This window comes from Limulus polyphemus, unplaced genomic scaffold (genome assembly GCF_000517525.1).
Source record: "Limulus polyphemus unplaced genomic scaffold, Limulus_polyphemus-2.1.2 Scaffold1767, whole genome shotgun sequence".
Classification (NCBI taxonomy): domain Eukaryota; kingdom Metazoa; phylum Arthropoda; class Merostomata; order Xiphosura; family Limulidae; genus Limulus; species Limulus polyphemus.
The window spans coordinates 224,295-230,426 of NW_013667377.1; the positions used below are offsets into that span (position 1 = coordinate 224,295).

General features: G+C 34.9%; 1 protein-coding gene across 3 annotated transcripts in view; it reads left to right on the forward strand.

The window, feature by feature from the left end:
- Positions 1–4,098, forward strand: part of LOC106464873 (peptidyl-prolyl cis-trans isomerase 3-like) — a 36,079-nt gene extending 31,981 nt beyond the window's left edge. For all 3 annotated transcript variants that reach the window (XR_002611847.1, XM_013925031.2, XM_013925032.2), the window contains exon 10: positions 2,657–4,098. The gene's annotated coding sequence lies outside the window, so the exon portion shown is untranslated. The remainder of the gene's footprint in view (positions 1–2,656) is intronic.
- Positions 4,099–6,132: the final 2,034 nt, after the last annotated feature.

Sequence of the window (6,132 nt, forward strand, 5' to 3'; positions counted from 1 at the left end):
TTACGTTTAACGTTTACTTAGTTTAGTTTTATTTAGTTTAGTTTAGTTTATTTACTTATTATTACTTACTTTACTTTACTTTTGTTTGTTAAATGACTTTCTTTTTTCAAACCTTTTTCTTGGATTCCCAACTCATTCACAGTCAAATATTAATTCCGAATTTCATGTCACTGCTTCTGTACTATAACAATTTATCCATGTGTGTGACACCCCTTTTGTCCCGTTCTGTTCACCCTTCTTCCCTCGCAGTTTATCAACAGAAGTGGAAAGTCTTCTACCATTTCTTCTCTGCCCACTGTCCCTCTCTTATTGGATTTCCTCACCTGGCTGTTCCATCATAGTGCTTCTGTTTCATCCATTGTGGGTTATCGTGCAGCCTTGTCCAATACCTTCCATTCTTCCATATACCATTCTGTGTTTTCTTCCACTACCATTTCCCGTATTATTGCATTCCTTCTGGATTAGTCAACCTTCCTGTCAGGCAGTCCTTTCATATTGGGATGTCAATATCATTTTCCACTTCCTTACCCTCTGCCCCCCAGTGGTTCAGCGGTATATCTGCGGACTTACAACACTAGAAACTGTGTTTCAATACCCTTGGTGGGCGGAGCACAGATAGCCCATTGTGTAGCTTTGTGCTTAACTACAAACAAATAAACCCTTACCCTATCTCAGTTTGATCCTCTGGCCTCTTGTTCCATGTATCACCTATCCCTTGAGAGTAATTTCCTTCTCCTCTTGGCCTGTTTGCATCATCATACCTGAGATCTTTGCCATTGATGTTTCGTGTACTCTTTTCTATTCCACATATGTTCTCCTTTATTCAGATTGATCATTCCTACTCAAAACTGTGGCAGCTCTTGGGAATTTTTTGTTTTTGCTGATTTCCCACCCCTATTCCCACTCTGGTCCAGATAGACTTCTATGTCCTGTTTGTGCTTTCCGTTTTTATATTGTCCATATGACTAAAAAGGATCCATGATTTCTGATCCTGCCTCTTCATTCACTGGAACCTTTCCTCACAGCATGATCTTTCCCCTTCTACCCTGACACGCTGGTTTCGTCAGTTTATCAGTCTAGCATATACCTCCTTGTCTCATCAAATATTGCATCTTACCTTCTCCCAGGCATCTCATTTTCATTGTCCTTTGAAAGAGATTCTTTGGTCAGGCATGTGGAATACCCCTCATAAGTTCATCTCCCACTACCTTTGTTGGGTAGCAATTTCTTCCTGATTCAGGTACAGTCTTCCACATTTCACCATACTTCAAACATCAGTTCGACTGTGACTTGGTAACTTTGCTTTTCCTTTCTTCCTCTTGAATACAGAAGCATGTCCCTATTCAGTCGTGGATCCCACTCAGTGGCGAGTGTTTCCTATCCAGGTATACTTATTGCAGAAAATTCTGCACTGTACTGCCTACCATAAATCATACTGGGATGTATTATCTACCATTTGTTGGCCCAAGTGTTCCACCTCCATGCAGTGGGACCTGTGAGTTGATGTTCCACAGACTGAGGTTGTGTGTGGCATCTGCCAGTACTCCATGTGATCCAGTTTATGTGCAGTTCTATCCAGGGGATGATGATGTGCAGGGTCTGCATATATCCCATGCACTCCTATTTCTTGTGTATGGCCCTGTGGATGATTTTGTGAGGGGGGGGGGTGTATTGGACAATACATACCCGTGCCGACTGGTTTTGGACTGGAGTTGACCTGCCAGGTATGGTCTAACATGCCCTAGCCATTCTACACTATGGGGCACATCTGTGTTTTTCTATCCATTAATAGGCATGCTTCTTGTAATTTCCACCCAGTTGTGTGACACTTATTACCACATTGGGCGAAGAGTATACCTGGCCAGATATGGTGCAGTCTCCCACGGGTGTTCCTCTCCCAATGGAGGTCACTCTCCTTGAGTGTTCTTTGAATACTTTCAAAGGACACTCTTCTATATCACTTGCACTGGTTCCTTCACATTTTCAATGTGGGATTTTAGCTATTATGTGAGAGGAGGTAAGTTATCATATCGGAAGTTATTATTTTTCTACACTGAAAATCTATTTACAATAGGTACTTGCCTCATCTCATCCTTCCTCCCCACTACCAGTGCTTATTTTCTGCCTAATCTCAAAGACATTGTTAGGTTAAATTGAATAGAGGGAGTAACCTGTAGCAGGAGGTTGTATCACACTCCTATTGGTGAAGAATTGTCACATGATAATTTACATGTGAAGATGCAGTAAATCACATTGATCATGGGGTAGATGGGAGTTTCAAGGCTGGTAGCAAGCAAAAAATTTTGCATATAGAGGGGCAGCAATGAACAATAAAATTTTCAGTGTAGTAAAATAATAACTTTTTATATACATTTCAATTAAATTGAACTTTCTTAGTAGCTATAAAAACATGAGGAGGATCATGGAAACAAACTACAATTAAACCTTATCCAGAGACGTTGAAAGTTGGTTATAAATTGTCTTTAAAACTGTGTGTTATTAAACAGTGGAAACAGAAACTTAAAGAATATATTTATTTTTAACATTTGTTACATTGTTTCAGTGGTTATGGCAGAAACTGTATAAAACTATGTGATTAAACCGTTAAAACTAATCTAAGACATGTGTATTGTTAGCATATGTTATTCTGTTTCAGCGGTTATGGCAGAAATAGTGGCTGTGAAGGGAGAAATGCAAGCATACAAAGCCAAGGAAAAAAAAGCCTATGCTAAACTGTTCCATTGACACTGAGTTCTAGTACCTTAAAATTTTTGGCACCTGGAACAGAAAGGTAAATAGGTGTACCATGGATAAACTGGTATTTTATTATAGTAATTGTAGACCAGAATTAAGAACGTGTCATTAGTTGTCCCAAGAGTATACTGATGTGCAATGATAATACTGAGCCAGGGAAACAAAATTCTTTGGTGACATGCTTCTAAATGTAATTATGCTAGTTCTGTGAGAAAGACAAATTGGAAAGAAAAGTATATTGATTTGTTCAAGGAGGAAATAATTATTATGAAGTATTACAAAATCAAGAAAAGTTTTAAGATAATTCAGCTGATCCAGTACTGGTTAAAAGGCTATTGACCTCGACCAAGAAGAAAGAAAAAAACATTATGGTACTGAACTTATACCACAGATGAACAAATCACCTAACCCTTAAAGGAAGAGCGAGATTTTGTTAGGCTGCTTTTATAAACTTATCCTTGCAGATATAGTTCTAGAGGCCTACAAACAACTGTAGTTATTCAGAAAGAATACTAACCGGTGATAAACTTATTTGTAATTATTTGAAAATGTAATACTTACACTTTTTGTTTGCATGACAATTCCATCCTTATTCAGTGATTAAATTGGGACAGAATGGTCTGGAACAGTGCTCTGCCTCTCGAGGAATCTTGGCCATCAGTGTTCGTGGTCTTCTGATTGGAATGTGAAAGTGGATCACAAAAGGGAGTTCCACCATTTTCAAAATCCTAATTTAACCACTGCTCTTATTAACAGTTGGAAGCTCTACAATGGAATGAAAGTCTGAAAACTGATCAATATGTGTCAATTTAATCTCCTTAATGTTTGGTAAGAAAGCTTTGTATCCATCACTCTTTTACTTCAAAATCATAATAGAAACACAGACTGATTATTAGAAAGGAATGCACTGTTTATTGCAAATAGACAAGTGGGCAGCTTAGTTACCTATTCCTCTCAAGAGGTAGTAACTTGTAACAGCAATAAATTGTCACTGATATTTTTGCTCTATTGTATATTATAGCATGTAGATAGAACATTTGATCCTTGATGATTTTTCGACGTTATGGCTTAATGAAAGTTTTACTGATATTTTCCCCAATCCTTTTATACTTTAATACACACAATTGTTAGTTGAAGGTAAGTGCTAATATAGCCATTTTAAAAGAATATTGTATGTGAAGTGAACAGAGTGATTAATATATTTTGTGTATCTAACATAATTTTCTCTCTGTTTCAAAAAAACAAAGGGAATAGTACAGTAAGTTCTTTCATTAAATCTTATTGTCATACCTTTTCTTCTGATAAAGACATTCCAAATTAAAAATATGTTTAACACATTAAAAAGTTTATTGAGAGTTGCTGGTTGGAAGCATGTTGAAGTATTGTGGTATAACCATTGGCAACACATTTATTAATATATATGGCAGTACACCAGAAAGAAAATACAGTTTTAGTATTCAGCTGTGATTTTTATTTGTATGAAAATTCCTAAATGTATTATAACATAAAGTTTTAATTACCTGTTGAGACATTGACAACTAACACTAGGCTTCAGAAAGTTTGTTTATTTACAACTTTTTTTAAATATGGCAGATCGGCCTTAAATTAGCATATTAAATATAATGTAAAGAGTAATCATAAAACATGAAAAAATATAAACTTGGTATTTTCTCAATCTGGAAATGTTTGAATATTTACATTGTATCACAGTCAGATTCATCTACACAGTTCAATTCTCGAACATTTAAAGGTTAACTTATTTTTATGTGGTTTATTGGCAGGACTTTAACTTGGTAAGGCAGAGGATAGTTTGATAGACTTGTACTCATTTTATCAGTAGAAAAATTCAATTATCGCACAGCTTAAAGCAGCTGGAGAATGAAATGGGTATTCATCCTATTCCGTACAAAGACATAACCAATGTCAAGTTGCTGTAAGTAGCGTCTATGGATTGGTAACTGCCGTTCTTGTACACTAGATTGGCTATGAAAAGCAGCAGGTAGGAGTGGTGTTCTTTGAACGTGACAGCTTTACAACGGAGCCTTTTGTAATGGAAATTATGCTGCAGGGCTATTTTCAAAATGCACCATCATGATATAGAGCATGCCCTGACATGGCAACAACGACTTTAAAGACATAGTAAAACTCTAAAATCGTTTTAATGTAGAGTACTTAATCCTTTTTATAACCTTCTCAATAATATACAAATGAAAATAACTTTTATCCCTAAATAACTATTTTCTAATGGCTGATTAGTTATTTTATAAACAGAATTTTTCAGTTAAATTTCTTGATCTTTTACAGTAGTTTAACATGTAGCAATCACTTTTCAATTAGTTCATATTACGAAAAGAACACTCCATACAACCATCACGGATAAGTCTGCTACCATTTTAAAATTTGTTTCCGTTATTCAGTGCCACCAATAAAGATGAGACTTGTGAAAAACACATGAAAAGTTAGTAGCGCCATCGTTTGAGAAGTGAAATAATACAGTAACAATGTGCTATGAAATATGACAAAGTTCAACCTTATTTACTTCTTTGTTTCAATTGTTAAAATTACCTTAACGTACATATGTAACAATTATAGTTTCGAAATGTGTGATGACATTTACTAGGTAATTTTTATTTCACGAATTTCTTTTTAATGTGACTTTTATTAAGCTTTCAAACGTTGTCTTATGGAAATACGTTTTGACCCATCTTTATAAAATTTTAATGATACTCTTTTGCCATCAAATTTCAAAGCTTATTTGAGGGTTCTCTTTTATGCATAAACATAAAATTTCTATATGATTCATATATTTTAGTTCGAGGTAATATCAAACTGATGTCGCTATAACACGCTCTGTGTTTTTGATAAGTTAAAAAGTGTCTAAATAAGAGTACCTATACATATAGTGCTTTACCTTAATTTTTGAAACCTCTACGTGTTGCAGAGAAGGGCTTAACTTCGCTCGTGGATATGCAAAACTAGGATTACTAAGAATTTTATATTTTCTTTACCACGACATTCACGAAAAACAAGCATTGTTTCATCTTATTAATATTAAATTACTTTAAACCTTTGTCTAAAAATTTTGAAATATCTTTTAAATTCTTGAAAAGTGGATGAACCATAAAAGAATCGATCATATTTTATTTGTATTGGAAAATCAATCTGATGATTAAATATTGTATAAAAAGAGTAAAGCCATGCAATGTCTTATAAGAACGTTCGTATATAACCTAAACTTACACTCGTAGTAGCGTCAGTAATTCTTATCAATAACTTATGATAAAAAATGAGGTAATTTTATAGATAATTATTAAAAAATAACTTGACACAATAGCACGAAGGGAAGTTACCATTGACAATGATTTCTGACAGAATTCG